Source organism: Echeneis naucrates, chromosome 10 (genome assembly GCF_900963305.1).
Source record: "Echeneis naucrates chromosome 10, fEcheNa1.1, whole genome shotgun sequence".
Lineage (NCBI taxonomy): Eukaryota > Metazoa > Chordata > Actinopteri > Carangiformes > Echeneidae > Echeneis > Echeneis naucrates.
In genome coordinates, this window is record NC_042520.1 from 23,135,213 (window position 1) to 23,157,709 (window position 22,497).

Genomic DNA, 22,497 nt, shown 5'->3' on the forward strand with positions numbered 1-22,497 from the left:
ATTTTGATTTGACAGATTACAAAGTTGATTTCCATGACGCAGTTTTATGATTCTTGATTAACATTGGGCTATATGATTTCAGCATGGTGAAGTGTGGAGGAAAGTGAAACAGTCAAAATGTATGCTTTAAAATTGAATAGACTATAAAAGTGAATATGAATCTTAATTTGAATCATGGATTTGTGTTCATTTGTTCTGACTGAGAGATTCTTATTTATATTAATATTATAATCTTATTTATTCATTAAAGGAAAATAATGGGACTGGAACATCTGTGAGTGAACCAGATAATAGCCAAGTCTACAGCAGCTTTTGCAGCCAGTGTCCAGGAAGAATGCCACCTGTCACAGGTCAGTTTTGCAGAAAGGGTGCATGAATGTAATAAGAATGGGTAAACTGATAATTGTAATGTAAAATTGTCTTGCGTTTAATGTCATGACATTATCGTAATAAAAATTAAGACCAATTTATAACTTTTCACAGAGGATGGTCCACAGAGTAATTGGTGGGGCGCAACAGTACCAAGCAACTCTCGTGGATACATTAAGGATAACAATGAGAAGAGTTTTTGACAGACATCCAGAGGCGTCCACTCAGCTTCAAGATGAGGCTCTGAGTATATTTGATACTTTCATAGATCCTTTCTCAACTACAGCGTATGGACAAAATAGAACTATTTGTGAACTTTTCAATCCAGTCTGCCCAGAGGAAGTAGTTGTCTCTCAGAAGATTTGCTTGGTGAACCAAGGCAGTTCAAAGGTCATGGCCATAAGAAACAAGAGTTTTTACTATGTGTCACTAATTGAAAGTCTAAAGCAGATGCTGGCTCCATGTTGAACACAATACCATAGAGAAGCAGAGAGGGATTCTTTTATGACTTTTCAGATGGGACTCTTTTTACATCTCATCCTTTATATTCTGTGAGACCTAACGCTTTGCAGATCATTCTGTACTCTAACGATACAGAAATGTCTAACCCTCTAGGCCCAAATTCAAATAAGCTGTTAATGGTTTACTACAGTTTAGGTAATATTGATCCAAAATTTAGGTCCAAGTTAGCTGCAATAACACTCCTTACTATTGCAAAATCTAATGCTCTTCCTAAATGTGGTGCTATTTTACAAAGAATTATAAAAGATCTAATTCTGCTGTCCAACGGTGTCAAGATTGAAATACCACATGGTGAAATGGACTTGTTCGGAGCTGTATGTAGAGATACACTTGCTCAACATGAGCTTGCTGGCTTTAAAGAAGGTGTTGGCTTTGCCTATAGCAAGTGCAGACACTGAATGCGCCTTTGAGGATATGCAAGTACATTTTGATGAGAATAATTTTGTCAGAAGAACTCTAGAAAAGCATATTAGGCAGTGTCTTGAAATAGACAAAGCAAGCACAGATAACTTGAAGGCCTCCCTCAAAACTACTTATGGAATTAATAAAAGTTGTTGTTTGTTGTGCTTGTTGATGTTCCTGCATTTGACCTACTCAAACAAACTCCACAGGACATAATGCATGTAATTTTTGAAGGTGTTGCACCAATGGAAATTAAGCTTGTGGTAAAAAGTCTTATACTGTCAGGCAATCTAGAGGTAGATGAGTTAAATTTGGCTTTTCAGAATTTTCCTTACTCACCTACTGATATACGTGATAAGCCTCGTCCTGTTAGTGTCAGCACTTTGGCAGCAATTGACCACAAATTGAAACAATCATGTGGGCAGATGTTGATATTGTTAAAAGTACTACCTTTCATGCTTTGTGGCTTGGACAATGAGTATGTTACATTCATTATTACGTTGATTGAAACTGGAATTGAACATCCTATTTTTCAACCGAGAGAGAATTGGGGACTACTGCAGATATTTTAAATACTGATTATGTTAAGGCCAAATTTAGAGATTTTTTTGAATATGGACATCAGTCAATCTATTGTTTCTGTGAAGTGGCTCACCCTCATTGGAAATAAGTACATCAGTGGGAGGTCTCTGATTATTGCAGATGTGAATGATACTTTGCATGTGTTTGGGCTTGTGAGAGACACCTTTTTCGTAGATTCTTCTTATGTTGGTTTTGAGTATCAGCTTTATGTTACATTGCATTTTGATAAAGATTTGTTGGCGTATAAAGCTGCAGTTCCTTCTCTTGATCAAGCAACAGAATTGGTGCATGAGCTTGTTGATCTCACATCATATTTTCCTGTTACTCTTGTCTTCGTCTTCGTGCCAATAAAATATACTCTCTGTGATGTCATTGCACACAGAAATGGCCACAGGGATGTAAGTGTATAATGAGCCCTGAGTGACATGCCTTCCTTACTGTACATTAGTTTTCTATATCCAGTTGTTATGTATTGGCCAATTGTATTAGTCTTGCTGATCATTCCACTGTTGAAGAGTGGCTAATGCCAAAATCTTTTGTTGGTTTGCTTACTTTGTCCATCTAATTTCAGTTATGAATTGTAATTTTTTAATAAAAAATATGTGTTTTTACTAATCTACCAGTGAATTATTTTCAAATTAAGAGATTGAATTTAAATCAATAAATTGAACCTTGAAATCAAACTCAATTTCTGTGGCCAAATCCTGAAATAAGTTTTGTGTTGTGGAATAGAAGAGTATTTATGCATTCTCATGGTATTCCTACTTGTTTTACCAGTAATATACTTAATTTAAGATTTTCTGACCAAGTAAGATAAGATAGACACATTCATGTTGAATTTAAGACTATACTATAGGCACAAAGGTAAGAAACTAGTGACTAATTCTTGTAACAAGATCATTAATCGTACATTTCCTGATATAAGATTGTAAATCTTGGTAAGAAGACAAACATTTGCAGTGTAGGATACACATTTAAAGATTTTGAGTTCTTCGTCAAAAGTGCACAGTCTTGCAAAGCACTATCCCCATAGTTTTCACTGACAGAAAAAAATATGTGACCTACCTTGGCCAAATTGTGAGCGTATGTTGTGCCCTGACAAATGTGTCTGAACTGTGGTACCCATTCAGTGACAATGATACAATAATCCCAACTGCATATATGGCGGGTTTGATATGACTAACCTATGTTTCATTGCTCTGATTGGTTGCAGGTCTGGCATTTTTGTCTGTACTTGATAACAGCCCTGGAAATCAATGATATTCAGATACTTTTTGCTAATTATACGAAGAGAATAACAGTTAAAAATATTATTCATGAAAATAAACTACAGTATCAGCTACAGATTAGCAGTCTAGCCACTGAGGTTTTTTGGAAATTGATTACTTTTCTGCAGCTGGGGCATATCCACTGTTTAGGAACTGAGAATTAGCCTTAGCATCACCCAGGTGGGTGCTACACATTGGTTGTGATGTGTGCACCCCTTCTCCCTCTCCCCCAGCACTTTGAGCATATCTTACACGGAAAAGCACTCTAAATGCAATATATTGTCATCAGAAACAGATACCTAAGCCCATTAGTTTGGTTTTAACGTTACATAAGGCAACAATAACCCTTCCAGTGAGGATACAGCATTCTTTAGCTGGCAGTTTCCACAGCTGAAGGGTCGTTACGATGCCAGACTGTCCATTTGTAGCCTCGTAGACCCGTAGACCTTTGTATGCTCTTAGGGAGTCCCCTGTGTAGGACAATGGGAAGTTGATCAAATGTGACAACGTGGCGGTCAGAGTAATGAATTTTTGTTGCCGAACAACGCCACCAGGGGAATTTCACCCCAGGAAATAATCTCAAATCTTTATAAAGGGAAGCTAAAGGCTACACAGGCTCAAAATCACAACGGGGCAAGAGACAGTGTTCACAATACAAATTTATTAAACAAAAAGTCCCATATTTGCTGTCTATGGCACTTAATGTTAGATAAAGAGACCAAAGGGGAGGGGGAATGGACTGAGCTGGGCTACCTCGGCGACCCGAAACCAATGAGGGAGGAAGAAACTAAGATGACACCCATGACACTGCACACACAAACTGAACCATGTTTCCCTTCAAAGGGGATCTCACAAGCAACAGAAGTGAGTGAAAATGTTTTATTTTCAGTTTAGTTTATGCCCATGTGCAGTCAATTACATCTCTTCGTTTACATCACTGTCACTGAAAGGGTACCACAGATTCGACACATTTGTCAGGGCACAACATACGCTCACAAACTTGAAACGTGAAAAACCGCCACCAGGGTCGCCACCCAGAGCCCACAGCGAGAAAAGGAACAGTAAAATGTATCTTACTACTACAACACACTCAAACAACAAAGTAAATAACAACGTAACTTTACGATACAATATAACAGACAAGAGTCTGCAAAAGAAATCAAATGGAATTAAACCAATGAGCTAAATAACTAAGTAATTAGATCGATAAATCAACAAAAGCCGCGGCAAAGAATGCTAAAACAGCCGCATCGACAGCTTTATTCCGACAGCAGAACCAGGTAATATAAAAAAAAAAAAGACATTAGAGCCAGAACAATCTATCGAGCCAAAACAGCAGCGCCGTCTAGCGAGCCGTGGCGGTGAATTAAACTCTGAATGAACCTCACCGGCGCAGCGTCACAGGAGGCCAAGGAGCGGAATTACTCCCCGACTTCTGCCTGGTCCACACACTGGGATGCACAAATCCACTCAAGGGGGCTTTTCGCGGGGCAGCCCGGTCCCAACGGCAACAGTAATCTGCAACCTGCAGCAGGGAATCGACTGTGTCACTGCTGTGCAATATGGCACGCAAAGCAGGAGGGAGAACGGCGGTGCGCATCCCTGCACACTGAAAGAGGAGCGTGCGCCAACAAGCCAAACAGCGCAAATAGTTAAATATGTCCAGTTATTGCAGGTCCTTTTCCGGGCAGATACTGCTAAAAACTGTGAGAACCGTGTTTCTGAAACCTTAAGAGCTGCAACCCCCAAAATACTGTAATTACCTCACTGTGAAGACCAATAAGCAACTCCCAGTACTCCCAGTACTCCCATTGGAGTACCAACCTGCTTCTGCTGGATACCTTTCACTGGCAGTTCCTCGGTCACTTATATACTGTGCATACAATCTACCAGACTGGATATATGATAAGAGGGAAGGATGGTGCACAAATAATCCTGGTCAGGGTTTCTCAGTCTGTAACACACAGGAAGCAACAAAATCCCTGCTATTATGTCATCTGTTGTCACACAAACAGAAAAAGAAAGTGTTTGGCATGAGAAACTTCCACTTTAGGGATATTTTAAAGCTCTTGTTTGATGTATAGGTCTGACAAGTTCAAATTATGAACTATGAATGCTTAAAAAATGCTCTCTTTTCTTTTAGTGATTTTATACGACTGACATAAACAAGCAATGCATCAATGAAAAAAGACCATTTTTAGATAAATATTAAAATCACTTTTAATATTTTCAAGTTTTACACCTTTTCAAGTCCCCTGATCATACATAATATCATATTTAGTGAAAACATTTACACTCCCAACAAGATTCCTCTTGACTGAGATTACCACACAACTTCTGCTAGTGCCACTCTCAAGCTAAACCTTTGACGACTGCTGAACATATCTCTGCATGTAATGGGAAGAGGTAACTTTGTAGATTATATGAATGCTATCCAAGGAAATGTTGGTGTCCTAATAGTTTTCACATTGCTTTGAAATTTGGGAAGTCTGTTCTTACAAAGACTAATCAAGACTGATTCTACCACATGGTCAAACCTTGCTCACAAACTCATCAAAGATCTAAAGAAATAAACATTGCCACTTACTGAGAAAGTTACATCAGCCAGGCTGAGAGAGAGAGGATAAGACAATGTGCCTCATTTTTAATTTGCATCCATTTCCAGTGTTACAACAGCTGGGCTTCTTATTGGTTTTAAGCGATGATATCACTTCACCCCAATACTGTCTTCGCTCTCTTGGCTCCCTGTCTATTTAAACATTGATTCGAAGATTTTACCGATCAATTTCAGCTTTTAATAATTTGCAATCAGGCTCCAAGTTGCATAGCAAATTTATTTCCCCTGTGTGAACCAATGCATAACATTATATCCTCAGTTGGGGCCTCCCTGGCCATTCCAGGGCCCCTTCAACAGTGCAGTGACTTGCTCAAAGAGCTAAAACAGAGCCATTGACTTCTTTTAAGTCAGTTCTTGAAGAGCTACACAATTTTACAAAATTGCTTTTTCTTTTACTGCTATCTTGTTGATTATTACAATGATGCTTTATGTCTTTATTGTTTTATTATATAATTGTAGGTTTTTTTTTTAAATTCGGTAGCACCTTTTTATTGCCCTTATTGTGTTTGTATTGTAGATCTTAGCATACGTTAATATAATCGTTGTCACTTGGGTCATGTCTCGCACCACATAGTCCATCATTATCACTCAAGAAAATGAGGCAATATGTAACTGAGATCGCTGGGCATCTTTTTAAGGCTTCATTTCACATTAAGAATTTAAAAAAAATAATGCCAATTAAACAGAAAATTTGTCTAAAGTCTTTTGACTTTATAGTCAGCATTGATTGGATTCAGTGCACTTCGTCTGCAGTAGTGACAGACAGCTGTTTTCAGACAAAGAAAGACGGCTTTTACAGTACATATATTATATATACTATTAAATACAGATACAGACATTTAATTTCCCAGCAAATTTGCAAAAAATGACATTTACATTTTCCTCAGACGTTTTGGCCCATTTCATCATGTGTATCAACTTACTACTAGCATGGCTGCAGACTCTCTGACTTGTGACTGAATATACACACCATTCTCTCTCTGTCTCTTTCCATCTTATATTTACATGTGAGTTTATGTGTATGTGTGTGTGTGTGTAGGGGGTTTGGGGGGGTTAATGGTACTGGATCCAACAAGAAAATCCCATCCTCATCAACTTTTAAATTGGATTTCCCTTCTGCCTTACTCTATTGTTTTTGTAGCAACATTTCAATTAGACATACATGGACAGAAATAGATGGTGCTCAGAGCTCAAAGGAATTACATTCCTCCACATAGGCTTGGACACAAAGACTTCAAAGAGCCATCTGAGCCAGCTTGGATACTAATTAATGATTTTTTGCTTTTAGCTGACAAAGAATCGGGCATAAGTAAACTGGCACACACAAGCATAAATATATATAAATAAATAAGCCATTGCACATGCACTAACACATAAACATATGCACAAACTGGTGGATGCAAAGGGTTTAGCAAATTGGTGAGTTTTGAAAAATAAAAAATAAAAAAATAGTGACTTCTTATAAAATTAGTCCACATAGAAGGAAATGAACATGAAGCTGTTGGTAGATTGAAGAAAAATGAAAGAGACTTGTTTGAAACCTCAAGATTCAATTTTGTGAGGTTCTTTTATGCATTTTGTGAATAATACTGCTGTAATCCTGATTTCAAGATCAGGTATTCTTGACAACTGTGTGATTAATGAACATTTGACATGACAGCGTAACAGGAGAAGTATTAATGATTTGGTGTATGTATCAAACAGAGGCTGATTAAAGTAAAAGTTTAAAAGAAATTATAGCAACTACTTAATTAACCATGGACATCTTGAAATAATATTTGAACATAGCATAGCAATGTGCAGAAGTAATATGAAGTGTTTAATGGTTAAAATTTAAGTATATAGTTTCTAAGTCATTGTCTTCAAGCACCTTGGAACATGCATGTAACTCATGAGCGCTGTGACAACCATGTGGGAGACCGAGAACTCATACACATAGATAGTTGTTTTGTATGATCTCTTCTAGATCTGTATCTGAAAGCTTCTCACAGATTATCAATTGCAACCTCTAAATGGAGCATTCATTATATAAGAAAGTAAATGGACAGTTTTTTATACATCTGCCTTTGGATCGTGGGCCCAGTGTACTTCGGCTGCACCACTCTGCTCTCAGATGGTAACTAATGATTAAAACCAGTTAGGCCTTTAATCTCTTATTCAGCATGACAAATCAATCCTTGGTACACTGAAAAAAGTAAAACAAAGCTGTCATTTAATATGTTTTTTCTCATTCCAATAGTTGAAAACAATTGCTTTGCTTATTTAAACTAAAATTTCTAATTTATGTTTATGGTTGTATCGATTTTTGTAACTTTACTCTAATGTAAAGTGACATCGGGGCACCAAACAGATTTTTTTTAATCAAAGAACTTTTATTAGATTGTTTATTGTTTCCGCATGCGCATTCTTTAAAACTTTTGGCGGCCATTTCATTTATGCCTCAAACAAGCGAGTGACGTTGACGCTGGTAAGGAAAGAACTAGAAAATTCCTTGGCAGAAATTTCGAGTGACTCGGGGGGCTGCTGCCAGGACGGGGACGTCGACTTGACCACTCAGACCGTGATGTTAGGAATTGACGAAGCCCTTTGTATAAGAGGCAAAGCTTCTTTGACAAAAACGCAAGTCCTGAGCTCAGTTGCTTTCCATTCCACTGTCCACTGTTGGACGGATATTACTTCGATCTGTTTGAATGAAAATATACACAGACAGACATATGTCTTTAGACACACAACTATTTATTTGAAACATACACGCTGTGACACTATTGTAAAAACTGACCAATGCTATCTATCTGTTGTGTGTCTGTATATTTGTCTTTGTGCATGTGTATATTTGTTGCTGTATTGCTATAAATTTGTATGAGTGCATCTGTATATCAGTCTCTGTGTGTGTTCTGCAGGTTAACAAAATTGTCAGTAGTAACAGTTGATCAGCAGCTCTCATATCAGAGGAGTCTGATGACATCATTGATTTGTAAGAGTTAGAGAAGAAATCCTTCAAACTGATGGCCATAGTCATAGTGTTCATCAGCTGTGTCTTTGTCTGTTTGTTTTTTTTTTGTGTGTGTCTGCATGTGTTTATGTGTATGTATGTATGTCTGAATATATGTTTCTCTATGTATGTATGTATGTGCTTATGTATAGGGCTGTCTGTGTGTATATTTGTATCTTTGTCTGTGTGTCTATATATATGTGTGTGTGTGCGTCTGTATATCAGTCTGTGTGTGTGTTGTGCAGGCTAACACAAATGTCAGTAGTAACGGTTGATCAGCTGCTCTCATATCAGAGGAGTCTGGAATGAGTACATTGATTTATCCGAGTGGGAGAAGAAATCCTTCAAACTGACGGCCGTAGTCATAGTGTTCGTCAGCTGTGTGTTTGTGTCTCTGATTTTTTTGTGTGTTTCTGTATATATTTGTTTGTCTGTGTCTCGCTCTGTGTGTGTGTATGTCTTTGTATGTCTGTATGTGTGTTTCTGTATGTATGTGCCTATGTATAGGGCTGTAAGTCTGAATATTTGTGTCTCTTTGTATGTGCCTGGCTGCCTGTTTGGGTCCCCGTCTGTCTATAAGTGTGTGTATGTGTATGCGTATGTCTGTATATGCGTGTCTGTATGCGTCCTTATATCAGTCTCTGTGTGTTGTGCAATCTAACACAAATGTCAGTATTCACTGTTGATCAGCTGCTCTCATATCAGAAGAGTCAGAGATGAGTACATGGATTTGTCTGTTGGAGAAGAATTCCTTCAAACTGATGGCCATAGTCAGTGTTCATCAGCTGTGTGTTTGTGTGTCTGTTTCTGTGTGTGTGTGTGCATGTGTTTATGTGTGTGCGTCAGCTGTTTGTGTATCTCTTTGGGTTTGTCTGTGTCTGTTTTGTGTCTGTGTATGTGTTTCTGTATGTATAATTGTTCCTATGAACAGAGCTGTATATGACTGTCTTTTTGTGTATTTGTGTCTGTTTGTGTGTGTGTGTGTGTGTGTGTGTGCGCGCGTTTGTATATTTGTCTGTGTCTTTGTGTGGCTGTATGTGTGCTCCACTGTCTCTGTGTGTGAGTGTCTGTGACTTTGTGTGCATGTCTGTATTTGTATTTTGTGTCTGTCTCTTGTCTCTTGGCTGTGTTTTTGTGTGCTTGTCTCTCTGGATACGGTTGTGTATGTCTGTATTTGTGTTTATATATATATATATATATATATATATATATAGGGTTGTCTGTCTCTCTATTTGTGTCTCTTTGTGTCTGGCTGTGTTGTTGTGTGCCCATCCGTCTTTATGTGTGTGTATGTCTGCATATGCGTGTGAGTGTGTCTGTATATCAGTCCAACACAAATGTCAGTAGTAACAGCTGATCAGCAGTCTGTTGACATCATTGACTGCAGCTGTCTGTGTGTCTGAGCTTGGATTGCGTCATCCTTCTCAGAAAGCCCATTAGAAAACAGGTATATTTCTGTCGGACGAGCCTCTCACTCTGAGGAAATTTGTGACGAAACGGTAACTCCTATCAGAAAACCGAGCAGACGCTGAGCGCCACAACAAGTGTCTGAAGCTATGTGTGTATTTTGGTGTTTCTAGGATATGGACACGGGAGCGATTTAAAAACACATGAAAATGTGAACTCCTCTCCTTCCGGCCAGAGAAAAATACATGGGGAGTAATAGGAGAGAGGAGGGGTGAGTATGTCAGTTCAAACAGTTCAAATTTGGTTTGTCTGACTGTTAAAGTAAAGACATTTTTCAAGAAAGGACAAGAATCTCTACAACTTTGGGGAAAATGACGTGCATACCTTAAACTATGTGCCTGTGAGGGCGATTTACAAATAATTTTTATTTATTATTGTTGTTAGTTATTGTTGCTATTGTGTGCGTGTGTGAGCACTGAAACTTTCTGCCATGAGTTGCTAAAAACAGCTGCGCTAGGGAGAGTTAACGTTTTACAGCGACTAACGCGGACGTTTTGTCGTGCAGAGACAGCTGCTAGCTCTGAGAGCCTCCCCTCACTGTCCTTGTATTTTTCCTCAGTCATCCATGCTTGTGGAAATGTAGAAACTGTGACCGTTCATATTCAAGAAGATCTGAACTTCTAAGACATTATAAACTTGATCATCAACATTATGGGCAGATTTTAAGAACATTGGGACACATTTGAAAAATCATGAATCTATCAATTGCATGTTTGCTGATTGTTCATACAAAACAAATCTTTATGGTGCTTTCAGAACTCACAAATGGAGGAAACATACCCCTCACATAATTCACAATTTTAAGCCTGGAATTGTTGGTGGACCTGTTGATAATCCAGTTGAAATCAGGTGTCAGATGGGAAATCTCTTTATTCACATCAGCCCTGCCAACAACATAGTCAGAGACAGACCCACCAGAAAAACATGTGACATGCTTCTTATACCTAGGAAAGGTTATGTGTGTGTGTTGTGTAGATAACCCTTATCTTGAACTTCAGCCATAGTGATTGTGCAGCTCTGTGTGTGTATGTGTGGTGTAGTTCTCTGTCCTGGCACCCAGATGTCTTCTACTTATTGTTTTGACTTGTCAGGCGCCAGAGCAGGTCCTGATGACCTGACTCTCATATTGACGCATGAACAGAGACAAGGCCTCTGGACCTTGTCTTTCCCCTACACTGGTCATCCTGAGTGAAGACAGCAGCGTAAGAATGGCGCTACGCAAGGGGATTCCCAAATCACTGGAAGAGCTTATCGATGAGGTCAAGAATGCAAGTGGCTTAGACATGCAACACATAAGGTTGCAGTACAAGGACACAGATTTTGGGAACATATTTGTGAATCTGACTTCTGCAACTGTAATTAAGGATCTTACAATTCTTAAAGTAATCCAGTTAGACCCTGAGTCCACAACTTTTGTCTTGTACCCAGTTGATCCTTTTAGTTGGACTGGATAGTCATGACTCCTCAGTGTCTGCACATACAGATGACACAATACTGCTGAGCAGCCCTTCCTCAGACTGTCTGCAGACTCGCTTCTTCTAAGACACAGAATGTCAACTATGGAGGGGAAATGCAGAGTACGCAAGAAGCCAAACTAGACTGACACCTAGCTCAAAAATGCTGTTAGATATACTGGAGAAATTAGCTGAAAGTATCTACGCATACTCACCATTCCCTGAAGATTCTGACTTCAGTGATGTTGCAGAGTGTTACAGCCATCACTTTGCCCACTTGTGTGTGAGAATGTTTTTCAGTTGCCAAGTTGCCTGCCCACATGGCTCTACCCTCCTCGCTCCGAGTGGTGCGACCTCCAGGCATCTGATAGCTCCACCTTCATCACCACCTGGATTCCTGATTGGCTCGGCCTGTCTGCAGACTGGCCAATCCCAGCCGCCCCAATCAGGACAAACTGTTTTAAACCCCCTGCCAGCTTGTTAGTCTGGGTGGCTGATTGTGTGACAGCTTGCCCCTTTGGTTGTGGTTCATAAAAACCAACTTAGCAGACTTCTTTATAGCTTGTGTGGATGGTGGTAAACTTTATATTTGATGAAACCTTGGAAGTAGAGGCCATGTTTAGTTTTAGTCTGTTCTGCTGATTGTTTCCATTGTACCCATTGGGCTTATTTTGCACCATAGGGCTAGGGGTACTGTTTTTGTGTAGTTTGGTTTTTAGCTAACTTTAGCTAACTTAGCTAACTTTAGCCAGTCTTTGTTTTCCGTTTACATTGAAATTAGTCCTAATGGTATGGTATATCTCTTAGAGAGTCCTCTTTTGGTTATATTGTGTTTTTGATTTAAAGCAGCACCCACCGGCCCATTCCTTAGTTTATCTTTTGTTTGCCTGTTAACCAGTTTCCAATTTGACTTACAATAAACAGCATCATACCCACTAACACCTGGGTTCTTTGTGTTGCTTCCCTTTCCCCTGAGAGCTGGGATGTAACACCAAGGCACTGACAAGGAAGCACCCCTTCCTGAGAGAACCAGGGTCTTACAATGAGAGCTATCGATGGAAACGCAGGATGAAGATAAAAATGGCAAACTACCTGACCCAACCTAAGACCCATTTGTTATTCAGACATCACTCGCTCATTCATGTAAGAACAGGAACAACCCAAAAAAAAAAAAAAATATTTGAGAGGTGAGGTACTTCATATATTTATTAATGTTATTAATTAGACATTCATAAAAGCTGGTCTTCATGTGGTTTTATCAAACCTATAGCTCTTTTGTGTTCATTGATGGAACACAACTCCTGAACGAGGTGCCCTCAGTTGCGACAGCTGTTGCCATGTTCTTCGGGCTTACATACACACTCAACCTAAAATATCCGAAAAATCTGCAGTACAACCTTGAATTTGTGCAAAAAGTCCTGATGGAGCTTGGTGGAAGAAAGATGTCCCCAAAGGTTCATAGACTGAGCACCCAGCTTTACAGCCCAGAGTAGGTACTGACTCCCCTGTTTTTATTTTCCCATTGGTGAGAAAATGTTATAGTGTTTCTACAACCAAGACTTTGTACCCTTTTATATGGGGTTGGTGTTCGGAGTTTGCACTTGCATGACTGCATTTCCACTGCAGTATTGACAAAAGTATCTGCCTAAATTATCATAGGCACGAGTAGGCAGTGTGGGGGCCAGGAGCTACCTCACACATGTTTGCAAGTTATGGAACTGAGGAGATTGTCACAAATCATCTGATAACCCTTTTTTATTTGAAGGAATCATTCATCTCTGACTGTTTTATTTTACAGCATTTTCTGTTTCAATTTGTAATTTATTTTGGTCACTGATTATTCTGTTCAGCGAGAACAAAATGTGCCCATATACATAGTGTGTTAACTTGAAAAGCGCTTTGTATTTGAGTAAAAAAACAACCTATATTTTGGTTGAAGGGCTGTTCATCTTAATACATAAAAAAAAAAAAAAAAAGTATAAAGATGATTTTTTTTATTTGAGGCAATTTAAAAAAAGTAGTTCTTGGTCCCACATTTAAAAGTGGTTTACATGAAGTTAAAATATTCAGGTTTAATAAAGTGGATTATTTACATTAAATAATTAAGCCAATTTATTTTAATTTAGGAAAACTTGAAATAATTAGTTTGCTTCACCTTCAGAAATGGTTTAGATGATAAATATTTCAGGTCAAACTAAATGAATTATTTACATTGCGTCAAGGTTAAAATATTACGTGTGACAGATTACTTCAATTTTTCAAAGTTGAGCCAATGTTTAATTTTTTTCAGTGTATGAAATGCAAAGCACTGCTGTAATAACCACATGGGAGACCTAGAATCCATAACCTGTTCCACTAAATCTACATGGGACTGGCATCGCCTTCAAGTGTTCCTGGATGGATCCAGAGGAACCACAGCCAGCGCAAAATTCTCAAATGTTAAACAATATTTAATTATTTGGAAAAAAGACCAGGCAGAATGTCAGAAATAGGATAGTGCAAATGAGCATGGGCTGCACTCACTTTAACATGCAGCACAGGAATACAATGAATGACACAGTTCACATTGAGTAAGCATATTTTGATAACTTGTAGTCCGAACCCAAGTTAGAATTCCAACCTGTAATGTTCACATCTGGCTCAAAAAAAAAAAAAAAAAAAAGACAGGTAACAACCAAAACACAATGTGGTACATTACAGCCATGCTGTGTAAGAAAGGACTGTTTCTCTCATTGACAACATTATGCAACACACTTGGAATACAAAGGCGCTGTGTGAGCAACAAAACTAAGACAAGGGAAAGAACATATACACGAGGTATATAAAAATTATTTTTCTAATTTGACAATGTTCCCAGCTATCCTATAATACATATAGGATAGCTATAATACACCCAAAATTATTGTGCAAGAAGTCTGCCTAGTGTCTCAAATATCATGGTCATAGCTCTTAAACAGATTCAGACAAATTGATTTATTACCTGTAGTAATAATCAACCAGGGGATGTAGCTCAGTGGCAGGGTGCATGTATGTGGCTGCAGGTTCAATCCCTAGCATCTCCATTTTTAATGAAACTCAGAAGGCAGTTATGTCCTGTACCTTCTGGTCATGCTAAACACAGCTGCAAGTAAAGAGTAATATTTATGATCCTCCAATGGCAAAATAATTTAACAACCCTCAACCTCAAAGACAGGACTTGCAACAAGCGTGCAATAAAGGAAAAAAAGAAACACATAACAGTACTTATGAGTTAGTTCATTGTTAAGAATGTAATCTTGTCACCTTTGGAAAAAACACCAACTAGCCCTTTGGACCACTGGGTGACCTGCACAACACAACAGTGCTGTCTCCAGATATTTCTTCATGGGACTGAGGTACACAAGAGGTACAATTTCACTAATCCTATTATAACGTATATAGGATAGTAGAAAATTATAGTAGAGACATAAGGAATCACCTGCTGGTACACTTTCTTATGGTTTCTTGTGTTCCCTTTTATGTTACTATGTGATGTGCATAGAGTAATAATGGCACAGGGAACATTTGAGTGTCAGATCAGTCCTGTTTTATTTTATAATGTATCTGCTAGCTGATTCTTGCTTTTTAAAAATCAGCTATTTATCCTTTTCATTAAAAAGACAAATATATTTCCTAACCCCTTTAAATCGAGGGTGCTGCACTTCAAATTACTAGAGGTTCACCACTGTTTGCTCAATAAGAGAAATTCTAGCAATTTGTGAAAGCTGAGACGTCAAGTCAAATCAAATCAGGGTTATTTATATAGCACCAAATAATAACAGTTACATCAAGGCACTTTACATATAGAGCAGGTCTAGACAAAACTCTTTATAAAACTACTTAAAGAGACCCAACAGATCCCCTGATGAGCAAGCACTTGGTGACAGTGGCAAGGAAAAGCTTCCTTTAAGAGGCAGAAACCTCGGGCAGAACCAGGCTCGGGGGGGGGCGACTATCTGGCTCGACCGGTTGGGTTGAGAGTGGCAGAGAGAGAGAGAGAGTAGGGAAAGAATGAGAGTAGGAGGAGGGGATATATACTGGAAGAGACAGAGACTTCAGGAAAACATGGTTAGTACATAGTTACACATGTTTAGAACTGGGAGAAGCAGGGACTTCGGAGAAACATGGTGACTGATATGTTGGTGCATGCAAGGGGAGGGAAAGATGCTCAGTCCTTCCCACAGCAGTCGAAGCCTACAGCAGCATAGATAAATCGTAGATGGACTTTAACTTTTTAACTAAAAGCTCTGTCATACAGAAAGGTTTTAAGCTTGTGGGGGATTCCTCGGAGAACTCCGGTTTTCTACTAAAGACATCATGTTTGGCTTAACTGGTGACTCTAAATTGTCCATAGGTCTGTGTGTGAGTGTGAGTGGTTGTTGGTCTCTGTCTGTCTTTGTGTGTTGGCCCTGTGATGGACTGGCGACCTGTCCACGGTGTACCCCGCCCTTCACCCAGAACGTTGGCTGGGATTGGCTCCAGCACGCCCCATAATCCAGAAATGGGTTAGGCTTCCAAGCTCATTCACTTTGGCCAAGAAGCATTGTTACAACAAAGAAATAATCTACCTATCACAAATTTCTTTGCTTTATGTGCTAAGTTTATTTATTATTTAATAGGTTATTGTTGCATTATCTTTATTATTATTACATTACTTACACTATTTACATTAATTTTCTACTGCTTTTGCATGTCTTTGGGCGGTGGGAGGAAACCGGAGCACCCGGAGGAAACCCACGCAATCATGGGGAGATCATGCTACATTATTTACATGTTGTTGTTTTTTTTAAATCGACTCCTCATGTACATATTTTTGAGTCAATGAGGGGTTGGAGGTTGATGTGGATGTGAGTGCAGATGTTGGCTGATGAATGATTGGGAGGTCAGTAGCAGACTGTGGGACGTGAAGGCCGGAGCTTGTTGGGAGGGTGCGGATGGAAAGGTGGAAGGTGGTATGAAGGTGGATTTGGGCGGTTCTGGAGATGGAAAGCTGGGGGGGCAAAACAAGGATTTGCTACTTTGGAGGAAGGAATTGGTGGAAGGAAACTGGCCCTCTTACCCACCATGCCGTGCTGCAGGCCATTGCGTTGCTGCTGCTGCAGTTTGATAATACTTGTCTGCTCGATGGTGAACTGTGGCAGATTCCGCTGATAATTTGAACTGTAACAGTTCTGCATCGCCTCCTGCTTTGCTCTTCTGGCAGCTAAAAGAGGTTTGGTGTTTCTGTGCTCCTTAGCTGCCCTCTGAAGCTCAGACTGAACACAGCGCTGGAACTGCCTCTCCCTCTCTGCGGCCTGTTTTGCCATCTCCCTCTCGAATTTCTCTTCTTCCCTTTTCTTCTGCTCGGCCTGGGCACGTTTCTCAGCTGCCTGGATCATATTGAAGTTATTACACTTCATGCGTTCTTCACGGATCCTTTGAGCCTTGTTTCTTTCTTGTTCTCTGAACAAGATGTCAGACCTTTTCTGGGCCTGAAGCCACTCCAGGTGGCTCTTCCTCTCTGCCTCCTCTTTCTGCTTCTTCTCCTGGATGGTCTGTTCTCTGTGAGCAGCAATAGATCTGAGGGCAGAAGTCCTCTTCTCCTCCTTTTCTTTACGCTGCTTTTCCACTTTAGCTTCTTCCTCAGCCACTTCTCTGGGGACCTTTGCCTCCTCTCTTTGAACTCTAGCAGCCTGCTCACTCTTCATGAGTGCCAATTTTTCACTCAAAATTTTTGTTGGTAATATTCGTTGAGTTAATTTTGCTGCCTGGGCATTTTTCCTGAGCTCCAGTCTGTTTTTCAATTCAGACTCAGCACGTTCAGTTTCTTTGTCCTGCAAAGACAGCTGATGTGCCTCCCTGTCCCTCTTCTCTTTTGCTGCAGCGATATCCTCCAGCTGGTGTTTTAACAGACTCTTCCTGGACTCTTCTTTTTTTTCAGCCTCCATTTTCTTCTGTGCTGCATACCTTCTGCTGAGGAGTCTCAGCCTTTCCCCCTCTTGTCTGTCTTGGAGTCTGTTTAGTCTCTCTTGTTGTCGTTTTTCCTCTATCTGTCTGAGCTGATCCTGAACTACAGAGAGCTTTTGAAGACGTCTCTTCTTAGCGCTCTCCTGTTCTTCCTTGAGAGCTAGTTCCCATCTGTATTTCATTTCTGCCTCAGACTGACAAATTTTTTGATCTTCCAATCGCTGTTGATTTTTGCGAAAGGCAATCAATCTCTCGTTCTCTTGTTGGACTTTTGTCAGCTCGACTGCGCGATCCAATTTTCTGACTCGGTTGTACTCAAACAGTCTTTCTTGAAGAGGTGGAAAACGTCTCTGATAGGCCATTTCACAAACTTTGTCCAAAATGTTCTGTTGAAAAATGTTGCTTTTGTTGAGTGTCACCTGAGTTTCTGCTGAGTGTCTCCTGTGCAAGTTTGTGTCTATTCTGTGTGTCTGCTGCTGTATATATAAAAATCTGCTGGCTTTGATGTGGAACATCTAAGGCAGCAGGTTTTGAGCCAGTGATGTCACATTCTTTACCTGTGACATCACTGTCTCCATGGTTTCCCATCATGTTTCCTTTTGAAACATCAGAGCTGCTGAGTCATCAGGAGGGAAAACAATATAATCAAGAGTGTGGTTACCATAGCAACAGTGTGTGGTCATCAACATATATATTGTTTATACACAATGGAAGATTACACATACAATCTTGACTTCATAGAATGTGCCTCCCAGATAAATGATACCCAACTATAGCGCTCCAGGAGTTGACGTCACACTATTCCAGAATGCAGCGTAATTTACTCTGCCTCCATTTTGGCAGTAAAAAAAGTTTCCGGCGGTTTTAGGCTCTCTGAAACTGTCATCACAGTTGACAGTTGTTGTGCACCAGGGTGCACAAATAGCAGTGCTAAAAACAAAGGTAAATCATTTTACTGCATCCCTAATGATCCAGAGAGAAGAAATAAGTGGCTCAGTGCGATTTAAAAGAGAATAGGACAAAACGAACCGAAAGATGGGACCCTCCAGCCAATGGATTTTGTGACCACTTCACATCAGCTAAGTTCTTAAATTGTGGCTGCTTAGGCTGCTCTGCTATTGACTGTGTAATATCTATGATGAAATGAGGCCAACTGCACTATTCTGATATAAAATTATTATTATTCATTCATCTTCTAATGCTTATTTCTTGGTTTCTTGATCAGGTCCACCCTGGACAGGTTGCTAGTCCATCACAGGACCAACATACAGACACACACACACACATGGAGACTAACAACCTTTTTGTACAGTGGGAGGAAACTGATGACCCAGAGGAAACCCACACAGACACAGGAAGAACATGCAAATGCTGCACAGAAAGGCCGCAGGCCAGGAACCAAACCTATGAGTTTCTTATTGTGGGGCAACAGCACTAACCACTATGCCACTGTGCAATCATTATTATTATTATTATTATTATTATTGTTGTTGTTGTTATTGTCATCATCATCATCATCATCAATATTATAGCCCTGCTCTACAGTAATTACACATTTTTGCTGTAATAATGCACTATGGACAATGTTATTCTGACTAATGAAACTCAAGCATCAGTAAACATGAATAGGAAAGTTTTAACTGATTATGTCATGACTTGTAACTTATTTGCAACACTGTAACCTGATATTCATTCAGATGACATTACTATCTAGCCATGCCATCCATTTTATTATCAGGGCCATGCAGTCATAACTTCTCCTATTGGTCCAGGAACAAGGCAAACATCTGCTGAGCCTGCATGTCCTTGGCATGCCCTTCTTCCATATGCATTTACTCTACTTGTCCTTAAGAAGGACAAGGTTTGTGGTCAAGCTAGGAATGTGATTTTCTAAGTATGTCCCAACATTACTTCCATCCCACTGATAAATTGTCAAAGACAATCAAGTCCTGAAATTTAAGTATGACGAATCAACAAATTGTGAAATATGCCTCTTGTTTTTTTCTTTTTTTTTGAACCCTTCCTCACTAGTTTGTCTTTCCTTTTGATCTTAATTTCTTCTTTGTATTGCATTTTGCTTGTATATTTATGACCCATCCATTTAAGGTGAGAAAATCAAGCATGAGCAGCACTCTTGCTAGACTATGACATTAAGTATAACAAACAAAACTGAAGGCTGTAAACCATGAGTACATAATGGTGGTAGGTTTTTTTTTTTTTTTGAGTCAATTTACCAATACTTTCTTTGTTCTCCCTCTCCACCTCCTTCATCCTTTTCGCGATTGCAGAGTAAAAAGGCCTCAACTGGCAAGTTCTGTTTTTCTCTCAGATATTGGCTTGTTATTTAATCATGTCTGTGAGTTCTATCCATTGAGTTTTCTCCCAGTATTACAATGCAAATTGCCAAAGCAGTAAACAAAATGTAAATTGTATGCATTAGTTTTTTTTTTTTGTTGTTTTTTTTTCGGGGGGGTTGTCGGAGTAGCGATGCAAGGAGGAGGTGTGCAAAGGAGATTAAGCTGGATACAAAATGTCATTTGACTGAGTAGAATGGCTGAAGAGGGGGAAATGAAAAGTAAAAGTGAAAGAAAAACAGTGCTGACGTACAGGGATCAACTTTTCTCAGGGTGAACGTCACCTCGCTCATGTCAATGGGAGGGCCATGCACATGAACTAAATTTATAGAGTTATTTTCTAGTCTTAACAACCACAGGAAATGTATTTCAAACCAATTCATATGCATTTATATTGACCACACACACACTGAGGATAATCAACATATTGCCCAAGTACCCTGCAACACAATTAGACAGGAGGAGTGTCGAGCAATTTAGCATAAGAGCCATTTTACATTGACCAATTCAAAATAATCACCATTCAGAAGATTGATTTTACGTCAATACAATCAATATTAGTTCTCTCTTCAATTTCAGGACATAGTCTGTATATTAAACTTGTGTCCAGAAGTGAGATCAATGCTAAAGAACCTTAAATCTGCATTTTATCTAGTGACCATCAGGGTGTCACGCCACGGGTTGTAAAAAGAAGTCAGATTGAAACGAAGTTTGTGTGAAAATGGCCTGACTTCTCACCTGATAAGCCAAACCGAATCAAAGGGAAGATTGTGGCTGTATTATCAAGACATTGAACAGCTGTGTTGCAATACAATTGCGCTTTCAACTATGCAGGCAGAGATATACAATCAATTGCAACTGATCCACCCCACTGAGTTAGTTACTAGCAGCACATCAGTCTTGATTATATAAAGAAATCTAGAACCATTAATGTAAGTTGAATGTCTATGGACAGTGGAGAGAAGACAAAGCACCTGTGGGTAGTGATGTTATGCTCAAAGCAGATGTGTCGAAACAGTATAGATCTTTTGAAGCATAAGTATCACAGCAAGATGTGTCAATGCCTCGCTTCAACACGCGAAAAATCATGTGACTCTCCAAATGAAGCTTCATTACATCACACGGGTATTGGCAGTGCCGCGGGCGGGGTTTTCAAACTCCCACAATACTTCTAAATGAGCACACCCTTCATCATCATCAACTTTGTGGGTTTTTGAGAGGAGAGTTTTGTGTGTGTTATTGCTATAGTTTCGTTGATTCACAACCAGTGAGAGTGAGGTATGGGTAAGATTATAGCCATACAGTTATACACTCACATTAGCACTTTGACATTCAAACACGATACCCAGTGATTTCGCTGCCATGTGAAAGAGTCTTCTCCAAAGCTGGGGAGGTGGTGACACCTCCCCCCAGCATCACCAGAATTTTGTATTATTGCTAGACAAGTGTTTCCCAATATCTCAAAAGCATATCTTTATTACGTAAGGTATTTTATTGTGCCAAAAATACATTATAATAAAAGTATATTGTTAATATTAAAGAAAAGAACCGTAGAACCTTAAATGTTATACATAGTCAGCATTGCTTCACTGTTTGAGACCTTGGCCTTTATTGCTCCATGCAAATGTTATGTTGAATCTTGGCCAGCAGATGTCGCCTTATTTATCATTTATTAAATGCTTTGAAACACTGAACCATTTCAACACAATTGCTTTTAATCAGTGGTTCAGAAAGCTTTAGTTTCTCCATCACTACCTATAAGGGACTGACGCATCATCCAGAAGAAGGTGCTGTATTCCCTCCCATGGAGGTTTGCATGTATGTGAGGCAACTGTTGTTTGAATGAAGAAAACAGGAATTAGTGGCAACATTCCTGAACCCTCTGAACATCTGAGAGATGCTCAATGCATTTTAAGTCAGATGTCAGTTGTGTGTGTGTGTGTGTGTGTGTGTGTGTGTGTGTGTGTGTGACAGAGAGAGAAAGAAATAGAGCTGTACAATCAACATATGTGCAGATTTATGCTCACAGGCAAAACTCACTGCCACTTTATCTTTCTGTTTATGTGATTTTATGAATTTGAAATTAAAGTGTGCAGAATGATTGAACTTTGGAGTATGTGGTTTGATTTGCATGGTGTGTTTTGACCTCTGATTACTCAGCAGGAGATATTTATATGGAAATTAAATTCTGCATGGTAACCATTCTAGCATTTATGCAATTTTTTTCCCCAATTTCACTTGATGTCACTGTTGTCAACACCAATTTGTGCCCATTTTGTATATTGTAGACCTTTGGTAGAAAGTAGCCATAACCTTTGCCATTAGAGCCAGAGCCTGAAATACATGTATAGTTTGCAATAAAATGAGTATTGTTGTAATCTGAGATTCCCTTCATCCAGATGACAGACAGAGGCAACAAACATGACAGCTCAGGGCATCAAAATGAAACCATTCAAGTTAGGGTTACAATATGTCCTGGTTTATAATCCTGGTTCTAAATGGAGCG